The sequence below is a fragment of the Diabrotica virgifera genome, chromosome 8 (genome assembly GCF_917563875.1).
Source record: "Diabrotica virgifera virgifera chromosome 8, PGI_DIABVI_V3a".
Lineage (NCBI taxonomy): Eukaryota > Metazoa > Arthropoda > Insecta > Coleoptera > Chrysomelidae > Diabrotica > Diabrotica virgifera.
Window position 1 is genome coordinate 188,230,146 of NC_065450.1, and position 20,315 is coordinate 188,250,460.

Sequence of the window (20,315 nt, forward strand, 5' to 3'; positions counted from 1 at the left end):
TCAAATTCTACATATTCAAAATAAAGGCCTTAAGCTATCTTTTTTAGAATCTATGGAAATTAATAAACTGAAAAATACAGATATAATTCTGAATGACCAACTCGAGACAAACAGCTCCCCACTCCTCAACCTCTTCAGTTGAAGACTTAAAAAGGCAAACACATCGTAAACTATATCACTTGAGAAAGGCACTTCGCCGAAACAGCTGTAGTCACTTAGTTATAATAAATTTTGTGGAAGTATAGAAAACAAACGTTTTCAGTGTTTTATTGTTAGATAAAATGAACTTCCATCAAGTAACGGTCGAATCCATCAATTATTATGCTTCTAATTGGATTTCTCCTTTTTTTTTTTCAAAAAAATATATTGATTTTTAACCGTAACTTTTTTATTTTTTATCTTAGAAAGTTTGCTAAAAAAGAATTTTGTAGGTTATTACAAGCTCTATAAGCTTATAATTGTTAAATCTTTTTAAAATCCTCAGTCGAAAAGAGAGGTGACTTTGGAAGGGTTGGTAAAGGTGGTTTTTGCATGTTATTACAAGTTTTAATTCTCAATATCTCACTTAATTTTTGCCCTAGAAAAAATTTTTGCAAACCAGTTTCTTGGAAATTAAATAAAATACAATTTCATATTTAAACATGTTTTCGTATCGCTGACGCTAATCTTTCTATTCTGAAGAAAAAACCATTTTATTCCAAACTACAAAAATTTGTTATTCGCTTTTAACTCCATTTTTTTTTAAACTAATCACTCTAAGCCGGTCAAACTTCTGGAACCCATTAATTATACATAATTAAAAAAGACCAAATAAGGTCAATGACTAATTTTAATTAGAATGGTGAATAAGGGGTTGCTTCCTATCACTTTTTCGCTGAAAAAAATAGGGACTGACATTCTTTTCATTATAAGTCACTTAATGTTTGAGCTGGATAGTTTTTTTATTTCTGGAGATAGATATTTTTAAATGCTTTAAATTAGCTTATACAAGTTATCATCGAAAAATGCATAGTTTTCCCGTCTTTTGACTTGGAAACTACAATATTTAGCATTTGACGAAGAAGAGCTAACATATAATCAAGTATAGCTCGATTACTATTGCTCTTAAAGAAAACTAAAAAATACGGTTTTGTTTATTTTTTTTTTAAAGGTACATTTTTGTTAAGTAAAGTTGTTTTGTGATGAGAGAATACAAGACAATACTTATTTGGCGACGGACGAGGCAAATAAAAAGGAAATGAGTGCAGATAAATTGATGTATCACAAAAAAGAAATAAATAAGAGCAGACAAGGAAACAAAAATACAAGACGAAAACAAAAAAATAAAAAACATAAAGAACTGAAAATAAGCACATGGAATATAAGAACGATGTTGGCACCAGGAAAAATGCTAGAAATAAGCAAAGAACTAGCAAAGTATAAAATAGATATTGCAGCACTGCAAGAGATACGGTGGGAGGGACAAGGACAGATTGATAAACAAGACTTTACACTATTATACTCAGGAGGAAAGAAGCAAGGACAAAAAGGAGTGGGATTCATGATTCTAGGACAGCTAAGAGAAAAAGTCATAAACTTTAAACCGATATGTGAAAGAATTGCGTATGTAAGAATAAATAATAAACCATTCAATATATCACTATTAAACCTATACGCACCTACAGAAACAAGCAACACAGACGATAAAGACAATTTTTATGATAAGATAGAAGAAGAGATGGAAAAAATACCCAAAGAAGATGTTATAATTATACTAGGAGACCTCAATGCCCAGATTGGAAAAGAAGATTTTTTACAGCAAATTGCAGGAAAACACACCGTACACAAAAACACTAATGATAATGGTCTAAGACTATGTAACCTAGCAACAAGAACAAACATGATAATAAGCTCAACAAAATTTGAACACCCTAAAATGCATAAAGTAACATGGAGGTCACCTGATCAGAAAACGTATAGCCAAATTGATCACATACTAATAAACAAAAGAAAACAATCTTCAATGAAGGACGTGAGAACTTTCAGAGGTGCGTGTGCGGATTCAGACCACTATATGGTCGCAGCCACCATAAGACAAAAAGTTAAAATCCAAACTAAACAGAAAAATCAACAGAAAAAATGGAATGTCAATAAATTGCAGAATGCAGATATTAGAAAAAAATATGAAGAAGAAGTAACAGTGCAAATAAGAGAGAAATATAAAGCAGAGGACATCAAATCAGAATGGGACATGATCAAAAAGTCAATAGAAGAAGCTGCAAAAAAGCAGGTAGGCAAACACCAGAAGAAAACAAAAAACGAATGATATAACAACGAATGTAAAGAACTAACAGCACAAAAGGTGCAAGCAAGAATTAAATGGCTGAGAACGGATAAAGAGGAAGACAGAGAAAGTTATGAAAAATTAAGAAAGGACGCTAAGAAAATTATAAGACAAAATAAAAGAAGATGGGCAGATGAAAAGATGCAAGAAATAGAACAGGAAAGAACAAATAGAAACACGAAACATTTCTATAAAAATATTAAAGAACAAACCAAAAAATACAAAGGTAAAACAAACGGAATAAAAAATAAAGAGGGAATAGTCATTGTAGAAGACAATGAATATAGGCAGGTATGGGCAGATCACTACAGAGAACTCTTGACGGAGGAATACACTGGAGAAGAAATGTACGAAGAAGAGGAAACGGTGGACGAAGAAGCAGACGAAATACACATTGCAGTCTCAAAAGAGCCAACAATAGATGAACTCGAGGAAGTAATACAGAAGAGCAAAAATGGAAAAGCTCCAGGAAAAGACGATATTAACATGGAACTTATCAAATATGGAGGAAAGGAACTGAAGGAAAAAATACTATCACTATTGAAAAATATATGGAAGGAAGAGAAGATGCCAGAGGACTGGGAGATAGGGCAGGTAATAACAATACATAAAAAGGGAGACCAACAAATTTGTGAAAATTATAGAGGAATAACACTACTAAGCACAACATATAAAATATTGACTTCGATAATAAGAAAAAGATTGTCAAAGATCACGAAGAAGAGAGTGGGACAGTACCAATGTGGATTCACAGAAGGAAGATCAACAATAGATGCTATACACACAATAAAACAAATAATGGAAAAAGCAAATGAATACAAACTGCAATTAGAAATGCTATTCATCGATTTCAAACAGGCATTTGATTCGATTAAGAGAAAACAACTAATGATTGCCCTGGAAAAATTAAAAATCCCATATAAACTCAGAAAATTAATAAATATGACAATGAGAACTACCAAAATTAGCATAAAGACGCAAAGAGGCGAGACAGATGAATTCATTATAAATAAAGGAGTGAAACAAGGGGATGCCTTATCCACGACACTGTTTAATCTAGCTTTAGAATATGTACTACGAAATATAAACAAAGGAAACCTAAGAACAAGAGGTGGACAAATAATTGCATATGCAGACGACATTGTTATTATTGCAAAAAATAGAAACATAATGAAAGAAATGCTAGAAGAAATAAAAGAGAAAGGGGAGACAATGGGACTCACATTAAATGAAGAAAAGACGAAAATATTAAGACTAGGGAAACCAGCAATAAAAGGAAAAACCAAATTAGGAAATTCAGAGTTTGAAGACGTAGAACATTTCAAATACCTAGGAGTGACAATAAGCAAAACGGGTGAAAGAATACCAGAAATAAAAGAAAAAATATTGGCAGCGAATAAAGCTTATTTTGCAAATAAAACACTACTTAAAAGCAAAATACTGTCTATTAAAACCAAGATGAGAATGTATAACACCATAATTAGACCAATATTATTATACGCAGCAGAAACAATGACGATGACTAAAAAAGATGAAGAAAACTTAAGAATAGTGGAGAGAAAGATCATGAGAACCATACTGGGACCAATCAGAACAGAGCAAAATGAATATCGAAGCCGAACAAATGCAGAGATTAAGAAAGTACTAAAAGAAGATATCGTGACCAAAATAAAGCAATGCAGAGTTAGATGGTTAGGTCACATCTGGCGGGCAGGAGATGAAGCAGTGACATATGCTATGATAGAATGGAATCCAGGAGGAAGAAAGAAAAGAGGAAGACCAAGATCAAAGTGGTTGCAAGAAGTTGAAGAAGACTTAAAAAACGCAGGAGTCAGAGAATGGCGGGGAAAAACTAGAGATAGGAAAAAATGGAGAGAAATCGTTAAGAAGATAACATAAGCAAAAGGGACTGATCCTCCCTAAGAAATAGGATCTAGAAAGCTTACGCGACTTAGCCCCATATCGGGGTGTACAGTCACTATATATATATATATAAAGTTGTTTTGATAAAACGAAAACTTTTTGAGTTATTAGCAGAGAACTTATTAAAAACATTGATTTCTTCGATATAAAACTAACACTTTCAATAGCGAATAAATCAAAAACTATTAATTTTATCAAAAAAAAATGTATAGAACGTTTTTTCCCTAGAATGAACGTTTTTACCAAGTTTTGCGGTCAAAATATAATAAAAATTTTACAACCCCGAGATGGGGTGGCAACCACCCCCATGGTAAAAGCGCCCTTCGGCGTCATATAGATTTTGATCCTTGGACTATACACTACTTATTTTCAAATGTTCAAGAAAATCGATTCATTCTGTAAAAATTGCGAGGTTTTGTCTATTTTCAGCTTCATTACTTGGACTAACTGTTCGACAGTGGCACAAAATAGACTAGCATTTTCTTCAAATATGGCTATTGAGAATGATGTGCTCGAACATTTGGAAGTTGAAGATATTTTAAGTAGTTTTATTTCTATGAAACTCAATAAAGTTGCTTCATAATAATTATAAGGCTTTGAAAACTGAAACTAAATTTAATCCATAATTATTTATTATTACATAATTATGTGATAAGTAACAGTCAACAGTATATGTATTATTCAACGAGCATGTAAAGATGGGTGTTACTCACGACGATGAAGTTTGCGACGAAGGCGAAGGCGAGTGTCGTTATTCATCAGAGTGGGTAATAGCCATTACATGTGAGTAGAATACTATACTTTTTCTATGACCTTCTTTTTTTTTCATTATTAGAAAAATTATTATACTACTTTAAAATGAATCGTTCGTTTATTGATAACTATAACAAAAAAAACTAAATTAATTTTTTATTGCAAAATTTAAGCAAAATCATATAAATAAACAGTTTGTTGACTATTTCTTGGTTTTATTTCTTCAAGCAACACGTTTTACAAAATGCAACAAACATTTAAGTTTAAATCTACAAAATGTCCGCTAATATATCAAAGGAATACCGCTCGGAGATGGAGGGGTTATCCGAGGTTTTGGAGGGAAAAGACAAAAGTTTTTTAGGGGGTCTCCTAGCTTGAGTTGCCTAGGGGCCTCAAGATTCTTAATCCGGGACTGCTAATAAATTCAAATAATTAGAATTCATACTCTCAAAGAATGGAACCACCGAGCAAGAGATTACCAGCAGATTGGCACAGACAAGAACATGTATTAAACAAATTAACTGTGGATAGACAGATTACCAGAAATACAAAGAAGAGAATACATAACACTTTGGTACGTAGTATAATGACCAATGAAGAAGAGAATTGGGTAATAAACAAACGAAACAGGTCCAAAACTACAGCAACTGAAATTAAGTTCATGAGAAGAAGCTGCAGAGTGACAAGAATAGAATGGAAATGGAAATTGGAAATGAGGAAATAAAACGAAGAATGGCAGTAGAACAAGACATCCTTAGCTACATCGAAGAAAAACGTTGAATTTGGTATGGACATGTGAGAAGAGCAGTTCGTACAAGGTGGATATCAAAGATTTTGGATTTGAGCCCAATAGGAAAGAGAAGAAGAGATAGACCCCGATGATCATGGAGGGATGAAGTGGACGAGGTCATGGAAAGAGTATAGGGGTCGCCAAATTCTTGAAAATTTCAAGATCTTGTCTTGATCTTGTAATCAAGACAAGATCAAGACAAGAAGCAATTTTATATTTCAAAACAAGACAAGAAATTTTATGTCAATACCAAGAATTCTTGTCAAGAAATCTTGAAATATCTTGACTAATAATGTAAACTCTAAAACGTATTTATTTGTGAAAAATAAAACATATTTGAACATAACATAACGTATTTTAATTTATTGAACTATTTTTTTGCTAAAACGATTTACAAAAATGTAAATTAAAAATAATTAATGACTAATCCTGTTGAAAATAAAATTGCAACCTATATAGAGAGAGAGAATTCTACTTTATTGTTTATTGATACTACACTCACGGGCGCAAAATTCCGCCACCTAAAATTTTTGATTAAGTTTGACAACTTATAACTTTAATATTTGTACTCCGATTTTCAAAATTCTTGTACCAATTTGTAGGTGCATGTATTAATATCGTTTGGTATTATTCCGGCAAAAATTTTTTGCATATATCGCATTATACAGGGGTGAATGGAAGAGTTGAATTTTCTCCTCACTTTAAAAAATTCTGTGGAAAAATGGAATAGCTGATTTTGTTTCATAGTCCTGTCATAATATTCCGGAGGCATCACTAAAATTTTGCTTTTTGAATTATCTGAATATCCTTTTTCTTGTAAGAGCTGTACCATTTTTTGTAAATAAAAACACTGATGCCCGGTTGCACCAACAGATCTTAAGCTTAAGTCGAGAATATCATAAGAATTAATATAATATAATTATAATATATTAAAATAAGAATACCATAATATAATAATAAATATAATTGATAATAAGGTAAGAATCTAAAAGTATGGTGCAACGTAAGTGATACTCAAGGAGGCCCTATTTATAAGTAGAGCTTAGCTAATCTGGAACTTAAGATCTGTTGGTGCAACCAGGCATTAGTGACTCATAAAATAGTGGTTGGATTAATAAAATTAGAATGGCCCGCATGAAGTCCATATCTCAATCCTATTGAGTGTTTATGGGATGAATTAAAAAAAAAAGCTATTCGCCGTCATCCTAGGGCTCCAGAAAATTTGGTACAGTTATGGCCCTGATAGAGGAATATCGGGCTATTCCACAGGCAAGGATAACACATCTTTATTCGATGATAAACAGATTGCGTTCAGTCGTTGCTGCCAGAGGTGGACATACCCGCTATTGATTTGTTTTGTTTTGTTGTTAATTTTGTTTTTCTCTGTTAATTTTAGTGCGTTTGATCTTTATAATCAAATAAACCTTTAAGGCAGTGTTTTTATTTACGGCTCTTACAAGAAAAAAGATATTCGGATAATTCAAAAAACAAAACCTTAGTGATAACTCCAGGATAATACAAAAGGAGTATGAAACGAAATCGGTCCTCCAGTTTTTCCACAGAATTTTTTAAAGTTAGGAGAAAAAACAACACTTCCATTCACCCCCGTATAATGCCATCTAAGCAAAAAAATTGTTATCGACATCAATACATATACCTACAAACTGATGCAAGAATCTTGAAAATCGGAGTACAAATAATAAAGTTATAGATTGTCAAACTTAATCAAAGATTTTGTGTGGCGGAATTTTGTGCCGGTGAGTGTATGTATCAAAAGGTAGATTTTATTTTAAATAATAAATTTAGCAAATGTTTAAATCGGAATTGATAAGCCATGGCATAAGGCAGGATAACACTTTTTATGGAGTCAACGCCTAGCCGATTTTTTGGCTTTGCTATTGCTAAAGCTGCTCTTGAAAATAGCACTTCCGCAGGTACAGACGTTGCTGGCGTTCCGAGAAAATCTCTGGCCATTTTCGATAATGACGGGTAGACATTTTCGTGTCTTCTGTACCAATCAAGTATATTCTCAGTATCTTCTGACCTAGGCTCATTTTTAAATATTTTCCAATTTCATACTTCCAAGATTGTAAGTTATAATTATCAGCTTTCTTAAATAGGTAAGTAGGTAATAATATCTAATATTAACAAAGCAGCTTTATCCATTAGGCAATATAGGCAGTTGCCTAGGGCGGCACATTATGAGAGGGCGGCAAAATACTGTACAAAAATATTTGTATATAAAAATTATGGATCTGGGTTCTGTTATTTAAGAGTGTATGAAGCTCTTTCAAATTACTTTACCGCAAGGAAGCCAAAAAATTGTGCCCAAATAACAATATAAAGAAATAAGAAAGATAAAAAGAAAAATTCAATTTGACGATGAACTAAACTTTTCGGCTAGTGATGAGATGAAAATAAACACATTCTATATTATAGTCGACACTCTGGTAAGATACCTGAATAGACGTCTGGAATCTTATCGACTTATTTGTCAACGTTTTCGTGTTATTAACAGATTTGCCAAAATTAAGCAATGAAGAAATTATCAAAGAAGCTGAAAATCTGATACAAAATAAAGACGACCAAAATACTTCTTTCATACATGAATTCATTCGCTTAAAGGGTTGTTTATATACCACAATACAATCACCAATTGACATATCTTAATATTTATAGAAGAGTTAGTGCATTCACTGAAGGTGGATATGACCTATTACTTCCGATTTCGTTGAACCTTTCATTGAACTCATCGATTTGCATGAAAATTGGTGAGTGATTAGACATCTCAAGGAACAAAGGTGACATGGTGTCAACTTGCGCTTTTACTCTGGGGGTGGATGCCACCCCTTCTCGGGGGTAAAAATGAATTAAAAATATCCCCAGAATTCGATAGAGGGACAAATTCTAAGCAAAATTTGTTACATAAAGCTATTAAAATAAATCAAAACTTTTTGAGTTATTAAAGATTTTAATTTTTCGTGACAAAAATGCATGTTTTTAACAGATTTTTCATAAATAACTCAAAAACTATAAGATTTTACAAAAAGTTATTATTACCAAAATTGAAACTAATATAAAATAAAATAAACTCCTTACTGGAAAAACCTTTTGATGTTAACTAAAATTGAGTTATAGGTAATTGAATGCATTTTTTTTTCGGTGAGTACCCAAATCTAAGTATTCAAGCTTAAGAGGATCGGAACGTATTTTCGGCTGCAATGCTATTCAAATGGGGATTTATTTTTTTCAAATCCTGAGAAAACTAATAAGTATTTTGGAAAAATTTAAACGCAGAATGAAAGATTACGTTATTAGCGAGGGCCGAAAGTCCCTGAGAACTTCTACAATGTTTATTTTAATAAGTTACAGGGGTGAAAAAACTAAAAGAAAATTTAGTGTGATTTTTAAATTCAAATATCTCATTCAAAATAAACTTTTTATTTATTCTAAGGGACTTTCGGCCCTCGGCAATAATTTAGTCTTTCATTCTGCGTTTAAATTTTTCAAAAATATTTATTGGTTTTTTCAGGATTTGAAAAAAATGAACACAATGCCGTGGTAATATTTTCCAAATCTGTCTTTGTCTTACAACGCACTCAACCGAATATAATATTGTCAGCATATATTGTCAGTCAGATACTGACAATCAGTGACAATTTTAAATATTTGACATTGCATCGGGAATGTTTTGAGAAATTGATTAAATATTATTGATATATAGTGTGTTTGATAAATAATTGATTTAAGACGTGAACTTAATAAAAAGTTATTTATTGTGTATTATTTGTGAAAGATCCAAGCAGAGAATACATCAGATATATCCTGCGATCCAAGTATTTTGTTGTTAGAGATGTTCAAAATTGTAAGCGTTCCAAAATAACAACATATTATTAAAAAATCACTTTAACACTTTTCCTCTTTTCTCGATTGATTATTAGTTTTTGTTGTACAAATAAATTATTACAATCACTGAAAACATAGTTAGTGAAAAAATTATTACATTTATTAACTGAATTAATAATTTGCAATTATAAAAATAACAGTTATCCAAGAACATTCAAAAGCCATCTCTTTAAATTAATTATGACATTTTCAAGTAGAATGACATTCTAGTAATGTTTACATATCCACACCAGTGTGAATTTTACTACACGTAATTTGCCGTGTAAAGACAGAAAAAGTAGGGATACACGTAAAATATTTGCGAATTATGTACCCATAGCCTTAAATAACGGGAAAATGATGCATTTTGTAACATAACCTTATTAAACATTTGTCAAAGTACTTAGAAATATCTATCAAATGAGCCCCCGAACAAGTTGATAGCATTAAAATTTATGCACCAAATATTTTTCAAAATTTGTCTTAAATTTAGTTGTACGTAGCAAGCGTACTATAATCATTTGGTAGTAAAGGGACTCATGTGAGTTGTACCCTATGTATAAGTAAGAGGTACATCTTTTTATACATATATATAACAGGACTGTTGTTATATGATATATCATGTTTAACGATAACTTTTTTCATGTTAGAGTCACATACTATTAAATTTGGTTTAACTCAGAGATTGTGCAAACCTAGGTACCTAGTTATTTTTAATAAATATTTACTTATTTTGTATATCATTTATTTTTATTATTCCTTTATGTTCACATTTACTGATTTATTATATTTAATATTTGACAGCAGTGTAAGATACCTGGGAGAGTGATCGAAGATCATTTTCTTGGCGCCCATGATTTGTTAGTTTTATTTAATTGATTCTTCTTTAGCACTTATTCATCTATATACATTTTCAGAACATTATTCTTATCTTCGTATATACCTTTGCTAGTCATCATTATCTACTTTCAGCTACTGTTTTTCGACAGGCATGCAAACGAGCCGTATCCATCCTTTAGTGTCAAGTTGTTCTCTTGCATCTCTTGCTAGCCAACTCTATTCAGTTTGCCTCTGTCTCTTCATACTTCTACTTCTATCCCTTTTAATTCCCCTTTCCTCAACTTCATCATCTTATCATTATTCCCTCATACAAGTACTACTGCAAAAATTAGTATTTTCCTACTACAGGCTTCCAACGAGAAGCTCTTTTCATTTTTTGTCCCATTAGCATACAGCTGTCTTTCTCTGTTGGAGTATATCTTTCTCTTTACTTCCACTCCAACAGAAGTTCTTCTTTATTGTTACATTCATTTTGTTACGTTTTGTTACATGTTTTGTTACTTAAAATTTTTTTCCAAAAAAGTTATTTTTTTTTAAATAACTCCGTTAATTTTTACGATATCAGGTTTGTCTAAAAACCATTTGAAAGTTAATTTTATTGTTTATTAAACCACGGTAAATCTAATCTTTTACATCCCTTATTTTTTAAAAATTAAAGGTTAAATGGCCCCGGTTACATGGTTCTCGCAGCAAAATTTAAGCTTTAAACGTTTCTATTTCGGTTATTTTTTACCCTACAGAAATAGTAAAAAGGTAAAATATTTGATACAGAAAAAACTAAAATTTGGTATCACTTTTAACGTATATTGAGTATTTTTGGAGTTATTATCAAAAGAAAATTACGATAATTTTAAAAATTCTGATTTTTTTAAATTATATCTTTTTTTTTCAAAAATATGCATTCTAAACCGGTCAAAATTGTTGAAATCATGATCTACTTATGCTAATATAAAGAAATTCTTCTAAGGATTACTATAAATTTAAAATTTTGTGGAAATGGCGTATGTTGTATTTTTCACTTTTTCCTAAAAAGTTCTAAAGGGTTCTCTCTTTTTCATCATAACTTGCTTGATTGTGATACTATTAACTTATACTGGTGCTCATGTGATAAGTATTCCGAAGTACTTACTTTGACAAGTGCTTTCCCGTTATTTAAGCTTGAATACTTAAATTTCAGTACTCGTCGAAAAAAATATACATTCAATTACCCATAACTCACTTTGAATTAACATTAGTTTAGTTCTTTAAGTGATAAGTGTATTCAGATTTTTATTATCTTCAATTTTGGGAATAATAACTTTTTTGTAAAAGCTTATAGTTTTTGAGTTATACGTGAAAAACAGCTTTAAAACATGCATTTTTTACGAAAAAATAAAATCTTTGATCTTTAATAACTCAAAAAGTATTGATTTATAATAATAACTAATTTTGCTTAGAATTTGTCTCTCTATCGATTTATGGTATTATTTAAAAAAATAATAATTTTCACTCCCGAGAAGGGGTGGCATCCAACCACAACAGAAAAAGTGCAAGTTGGCATCATGTCACCTTTGTTTCTTGAGGTATCCTCTAACTGCTCACCAATTTTCATGAAAATCGATGGAGGTTCAACGAAATCGGAGGTGAAAACCTTCACTAACTGCACTAAGTGGATTGAAAGATATTTTCCCTAATTTTGACATTGATTTGCACATTTATTTGTGCATCCCAGTTGCCAACGTGTCCGCTGAAAGGTCATTTTCGAAAATGTCAAGAATTAAAAATAATTTCCCATCAAGTATGACGCAAGAATGTGTTAATTTCTCGATTTTGTCAAGAAAATTTTTTTTTGAAAAGTCTTTTTTTTTAACAAGTCTCTGATGTGATCAAACTGGAATGACAATTTTTTCTGTTATAGGTATATAAACATCGTAGTTTAAATCCATTTTTAGTGTATTCTTATTTAAATAAAAAATTCTGCAATTTTTTTCGCAAAAATGGTACATGTTTGAAGGGCGGCTACTAGAGAGTTGCCTAGGGCGTCATTTGACCTAAACGCGGCCCTGAATATTAATATCTAAATAATATCTAAGTTATCTCTTCTTTTTTAGGACTAAGTGCAGGCTCTGGTATTAGATTCTGTAGATCATTCTGGTCGCCGGGGAATCACCAGGTAATCAAGAAATTTCAAGATCTTGAAATTTCTTATGTCAAGACATGATATAAGATGTCAAGAAAACGTCAAGACAAGATTTTTTTAAATTTCTTGAGTTTTTCCCAAGACAAGACAAGAAGTTGTTATCAAGACAAGAATTCTTGTCTTATCGACCCCTAGGAAAGACGAGATCGTAGAGACGGAGAATGGCAGAACAGAAACGACTGGAGACGTTGGTTGAAAGAAGGAAGACGGCGACAGCTGTAAGAATCCTTATATCAGTGGTTTCCAACCTTTTCGTACCTGCGCTGCGCCCCCTTTAATAAAAAAATTTTTACTTAATTTTTAGGGCAGCCTTAATTTTTTAACACTCTAATTTGAACACAGCGAAATGAAACTGGATTGTCGTGTAACAAACTTGCTTGTTTCAAGCAGCAGTGCAAGTAATATTTCGGGTAATATTGAAGCATTCTGGCATTCGGTGAACCTATTAAAAGCTAACGCTAATTTTGGAAACAGCTGCATGCCCCCCTTGTAACAGTCTCGGGCCCCCTACGGGGGCGCACCCCACAGGTTGGAAACCACTGCCTTATATAGATGGATGGATAGTTGATTATGTTATACTGGCTAATAGTACGTATACATTCAGGTGCAATCCCCTAAAGTTCAGATGCACCCCCCGAAAATAATTCTGGGCCGCCCATGCAAGCATCTTGCACAGTTAAAATCCCTCGCAAATCGCCTGGCTTGTTTATTTTCTTTATCTTTGAATACTTATTTAAATTTACTTTAAAATCACCTCAAAGATATTTTTTGTAATAACAATTTTGACCCCTTTTTTAACTTTTAGGGTTTTTGGTAAAAATGACCGGTATCCTCCAGCCAGACCGGCAGGCTACTATGGACGATGGAGTTACCTAAAAAAATTCAGATTACCTCAAATACCTACCCAAAACTGTCTAACAGCTCTCGGAAAATATTTTGCAATTTTTGAAGTTATACTTCTTTACCGGCGATAGAGGGTGATTTTTTTATATGTTAAAACCTATCAGCCCGGCGCATGCGCATTATAACTTTGTTCTGATTGGATGTTCAAATGACATGTCAAAAATATCACAAGTTTAATCCGTTTAGTTAGTCGATCTTCGTAAATAATGACACATAGTGTCCGTGGCTAAGCGGAGAATGCGAATGAATTCCAATACCAACCGCTCTTATCAGCGCTGGTTCGAGTCCCAATAGAAACTTTCTTTTTTGTTTTTTTTAATACATTTTATGATTGTAAGTATATTTATTATATAATTGTATTTTCAGAAAATACGTATTTAGTTAAAAAAAATTTCGACAATTAATGTTCAGACATCATTTGTGGCTTGTTTAATGTGTGTTTTATTCTTTTATTATTTTAATTTTGGCACTGTTCTAATAAAAATGTTTGAGAAGTAGTAAGTATAAATTAGTTTAATATTTAAACAAAATATAAATAAAAAGTATATTAATTTCGTTTAAATCATATAATAGAAGTATAACTTCTTACGTGCGTACAAAGTACACACACATTCTTTTTTTATATGGATGTATGCTCATTTCAGGGCCGACGATAACGGTCCTGCAACTGAAGCACTGCAGGCTGCTATTTTCTGCTGGTATTATACAAAATACTAACTAATTTAAAAAGCCTAAGGTCGCCTGTGCTAGTTTTGCAGGCGGGCACCTTATACCCTAGCGCCGGGACTGGCTGATTTAATCAAATAATCTGACCATTGACCAATGGACAAGGAAAAAATTATAACAGTTCTTCTTAAAAATTATTTATCAATTGGAACATTTTTACTCTCCAATTCAACTAATTTGTTCACATTTTGATATTTGCACTAATTTTATAACATATTTTTATGTGCGCTACTGGTAGTTCGGATAAAATGTCTATTAAATCTCAGTTGGTTAACCTGAACATTTGAATGATTTTGACATTTATCAACCGTTTCACAAATTTGCGCCTTAAAAACTTCATGCAGCTGTTAAATTCATAGAGTTATATATTAGCATAGAGAGAGTGTCATTCAGAGCGAAGTGACGACACCATCTTTTTTATTTGGATTAGTGCTGTTTCACTCTTCACATAGTAAAGCTGTTACAGTTGTCCTCCTCTTCCGTGCCTATCTTCACACTGAATGTCATCGTAGATTTTCGATACAATGTGTTAGAAAGAGATGCCGCAAACCAGTCCACGAGATCTTGTCGTCAGGAAGCGCGGAAGGTAGGCTCCCTCTATGTTAATATATACCTCTATGGTTAAATTGTCACTGACAGGACAGAAGAGGGCAAAAATAGTGCACGTGCTAATTTTCGGGAATTAAACTTTTATTTATGTTGTAATGTTTGATTGTTAATGTATAAAAAATCGACTTAGTAAGTATATTAGTTTATGTCTTTGTTGATTAATTAAGCTGATCTTTATTACTTACTGTCAAAAATAATCGAGGTTGAAGTTCTTTTTGTTCCGGTTTTTTCTTCAAATTAAAAAAGTGTCTTTATTTCCATTTATGTTTACTTAGTTTTATTCATACCTACGTTTGATCGTAATGATTCTTTTTTTATTATTTTAGTCGGTATTTGTAGGAAAATGAACTAAAAATTGTTAACCTCAAAAAGTTGAATGGTTGTTAAGTTTCTCTGTTAAAGTGTTAAATGTGTGTAAGAATTTACAGTTTTAGGGACATTATCAATATGATTGCCATTGTTCTTATCGAGTACCGGTCAGTATTGAGTATTGTATTAGTATTCATGCCCATTGCTTATTTTTCAAATTAGTTACCTATCATGTCCAGCTCCTCTATTTCTTCCTTGCTATAATCAAAGGAATATACAATGATGAGTGTGCTAATAACCGGCAAAATAACTATAAAGGCGGCACCAGACATGCGATATTTGGCAAATACTGAACAAGTGCTTGCTAAATATCAAATATTTGAGTGCTCATGAAAGTGTTGGTTAAACGGCAAGCACATTGCACCACATACAGTGGAACCTCGATTATCCGTCTCTCCATTAACTGTCACCTATGTTAACCGTCAGGGCACATACAGACGTAGGATTGACTACATAAGCAAAAATTTTAATCCAAAAAAATAAAAAAAAGTTAATTTGATTCGAGATGAGGACACAAACGGCTATCCATTGCTGACAGATAAAGAAATCATTGAAATGGCAACAAAGGCGGACCAAACAGATTCAGAAACTGACACAGACTTGGTATTTGACTGTAAATATGTTGATGAACCTATTGTAACTGACACAGATTTGCGTAAATAATCTAGAGAAGCTGCATCGCACATGCAATAATTCATTGAGTGGTATCCTCAACAAGAAGAAGCCAATAAAGTAAATTGCATGATCTTATGCCGATTAAGAAATTCAGCAGTCGCAAAATGTGAAGCAACAGTAAAACAAACATAGCTTTCAGAATATTTTAAATTGATTCGATTGTACGAACACAAATCCCTCTTATATTGTCAAACAAAACATACAAATGAAATTTGAGAGTTGTACCATGAATTTTTATTTTTTTTAATGTTCTGTTAACCATCTTTTCAATTATCCGTCATACCCTTGGTCCTGTGCCCTGACGGATAATCGAGGTTCTACTGTATTCAAAATTTTTCGTGTATTGAGTCACTGTGGGAACAATAAATATATTCTAAACGAACAAAAAAGGTACAGAATGGATAGTGGATACAGAGCTTCTTATAAATTCAACTGCTTTTGTTATTATGTCTGGTGGAAGTTTATTATTAAATAGCAGAAAAAAAAGGGGAAGATGGTGGAGTGGAAGCCAAGAAAAAGAGGAAGATGCGGTGGATGATCTCACTTAATCAAACCACTTTTTAAGCTTTGTTTTGCTTTTTGCGAAGGGGCTCTAAATGATGACAAACTTATTAGTGGTCACACAATATATTTCAGAGGCCCTAGATAATAGAAGTCAAGTTGATGTCATCTATACTGACTTTTCGAAGGCGTTCAATAGAATTCACCACAGAGTATTGCTTTCTAAATTATGTCACTTTGGTCTTTCTGAGGATGCAGTTACTTTTATGAGGTCTTACTTGTCAAATAGAACGCAGTTTGTTTCTTACAATGGTTACAAATCGGCAAAGTACCTAGCTTCTTCAGGGGTTACACAAGGTTCTAATCTAGGTCCATTATTGTTCTTGTTATTTATTAACGATCTGTGTGAATCTATTTCTGCACCATGTTTATGTTATGCCAATGATTTAAAGATTTATTCATTGATAAGCGACCTAACGATTGTCATTTTCTGCAGAGTGAACTGAACCGCGTACATGAATGGTGTAAGGAAAATCATCTGAATCTTAATGCCAATAAGTGCAAAGTAGTTAGTTATTCAGGAAACAGTCTACTATATACCATCTTTATATTATTTATGACAATGAACTGGAACATTTAAATAAAATTAAAGACCTTGGAGTTATATTTGATCACAAACTCACTTTTGTTGAACATGTTAATATAAAGGTTAGAGAAGCACTTAAATCTTATGGATTTTTAATTAGAAATAGTCGAAATCTCACTAATACTAAGGCCACTAAATTATTGTTTTACACTTTTGTACGCTGTAAACTGGAATATGCCTCTATCATTTGGTCACCATTTTATGATGTACATTTTTTTTTTTTTGAGTGAATTTGATGGCCTTGGCCGAGCCAATTAGCCAGACATTTTGTTATTTTAAAAACAAACAAATTTGATTTTTCAATCAGAGGAATTTTTTCTGTATTTCTAACTCTAAATACATAACAAACTAACATTATTATCTACAATTATTATCTAAATAATACTCTGATTTGGTTGTTCATTTTTTTTTTGTAAATTTTTTTTTGTATTTTTTGTTGCATTTTTTTTATTGTTAATTTGTATTTTTTATTATTTTTTTTATTGTTATTTTTTATAAATTGTTTTTTTTTTACTACGCTAAGACGTAAACCCGATTCATCCTCGCGGAGGTTTACATCTTCTTAGTTTTTTTTTGTTGCTTTTTTTATTTTTTCTGTTTTTTTTTTCTTTTCTCTTTTTTTGTTCTTTTCTTTTTTCAATTATAATATACAATAATTACTTAAATCTACAGGGTTTAAAACAAAATAACAACAAAACAAACATGTTTGTTTTGTTTTAACAAACATGCCTGCTTTGTTTTAACAAAATTTCTTAAATACAGGGTAAATTTTATTGCTACAATCTATATTTACAGTTTTTGATATGCTCGTAAATTGTTTTTAATATATTAATATTTTCAGAAAATATCAAATTGTTCAGGTAGACGGGAAGTGGAATTTTTAATGTATTAAGATTATCATAAAATTTGTTTATATTTACTGATTGATGTGAACATTCGAAGAGAATATGTAGTAGATCACCTTCTTTTCCACAATCACAGTTAGGTGACTCTGTGAGACCCAAACTGTACATATGAAGGGGGGTAAGAGCATGATTACATCTCAATCTATTTATAACTCTTATGAAATGGCGATTTGATACAGAATGAAACCATCTTTTAATGGGAATTTCAGGCTGCATTTGTTTGTAATTACTACCAGTTCTCGTGTTTCGATAATACCTTTGCCAATTTTCTTTTTGGTGTCTTCTACTAATAATAGCAATATCCGAAATGGGTAGTAAGTTCATGGGAAGTTCTTCGCCTATTTCTAGAGCGGATTTGGCTAGCCTGTCTACTATTTCGTTACCCCTAATGCCTGCGTGTCCCTTTATCCATGAAATAATGATGTTTTTTCCTAAATTTGCAATTTTATTATAAAGAGTCATAATTTCCAGTTCTATATGATTGAGTTGTGGTACTTATGTACGTTAGTTAGTCTATCAACGACACTCTTACTGTCTGTAAATATTATGCAGCTATAGGGTTCGTTACTAAATATGTGTCTTAAAGCAAAAAGTATCGCTATCATTTCAGCGGTGTATATCGATGATTCACAAGGCAATTTGAATAATTTTTTAAATCCACTTTGAATATTGATTATTGCACATCCTACTTTGTTTTGTACTTTGGATCCATCTGTATAGTAAAACTGATAGTGTGGCCATTTATGAAGTATAAATGATTGAAAAACGGCTGGATTTAAATTAATATCCATAAAAAAAGTATTAATTTGTTTTGAGAAAATTTCTTCTAATACATGGGAATACATAGGTGAAACTTGATTTTCATAAGTATAGAAAGTACTTCGGTATTGAGATATTTTCAAGTAACTATCTACAAGAAGGGGACATTTTTTCTTTGTCCAATATTTATGAGTTAGATCTAAAATTGATAACTTATGTATATCCTGCAGATAGTTTTTATTTTTTCCTATGGTTCTAGTAATAAATTTATCACTTAAAAACTGTCGTCGAAATTCCAGGGGTGGTTCTATCGCCTCAACTTCCATTATATTAACGGGTGTAGACTTCAAATATCCAAGACAAAGTCGAAGACATATCAAAAACGTGATATAATTCAGGAATTTTTGAAACCTATCAGGTGTTGTAAAGGACGATGCCAGGAATAACTTATACTAAAATGTAACCAAAAATTTTGTGCGGTTTTTTATTTATGACGATTTTCATTTGTTAAATTTACAATTTTTAAAGATTTTTTATTTTGCAGCTTAGGATATTCATTTTAGAGAAAAACTTTTAAATAGAAAATTGTAGTAAATTAAAAAACCTACAATTTGAGCTATGGAAAGTTTAATTTCGTTAATTTTCGTAATTCTAAAACAGCCTGCGAAAAGTCCAAAATGGCCGTTTTTTGCAATTCTAGCTTGCAGATTATTGTTGCTGAAGACAAAATAAAGATTCAAAACCTAATAGAAATTTTCTACTACCAACTGAAGCCGAGATAATTGTTTTTGTTTTCTTAAATCGTAGTGACTTTATTTATAACAATTAAGAAATTATTTCACAGTCATTGACTAAAGAAAGACTGATATTATCTTAAAATAAAAATTATTTTGACCGAAAGTAACATTTAATTATTAAAAATGATTTTTAAAGTGTAGTGGAGATTTATTTTTCGTTTCGACTGTGATTTATTGTGTCGGTTGCCCTTAGCAACGGCTAGCAACTTATAATACATTGAATCACGGTTTTCGCTTTAAATTTTAAAGCACCGCTTGGATTGACATGAAATTTGGCAAACACATAGATAACATGTTAAAGAATAAAAATGATATTGGACCTCTGTGTGCTTTTGTCCTGGGGGTTAGTTTCACCCCTTATGAAAGGTAAAAAAATATATGTTCAAAATAAGTTCGGAAATGGATAAAACGTCTAATTCTAAGCACTTTTCGTTCTATAGCATTTTTTCACCAAGTTAATACCTCAAGTTATTTTCGAGTTTACCTTAATTTTTCAACAACAAAAAAAGAACACGTTTTTAGGCGGTTTTTGACAAATAACTCAAAAAATAAGTGTTTTATTGAAAAAATGGGTTTTAACAAAAATATAGCAAATTAAAAATTGAAAAAAAAATGATGTATGCATGAAATCTCTAGACCCAGTATAAACAAAGTTCTAGCTAATGAAAAATAGGTTCATATCCGTCAAATTTCAAAGTGAATTATTTCAACGTGAAATAATCAAAAAATCAT

The 20,315-nt window shown here is 31.6% G+C and overlaps 1 protein-coding gene across 2 annotated transcripts in view; it reads left to right on the forward strand.

Moving 5' to 3' along the window:
• Positions 1 to 14,924: 14,924 nt before the first annotated feature.
• Positions 14,925 to 20,315, forward strand: part of LOC126890529 (myb-like protein X) — a 40,585-nt gene continuing 35,194 nt past the window's right edge. The window contains exon 1 of one of the 2 annotated variants that reach the window (XM_050659533.1): positions 14,925 to 15,060. The gene's annotated coding sequence lies outside the window, so the exon portion shown is untranslated. Of the gene's footprint in view, positions 15,061 to 15,181; positions 15,408 to 20,315 lie in introns of those variants that run through there. The other variant, XM_050659534.1, reaches the window with a different exon arrangement.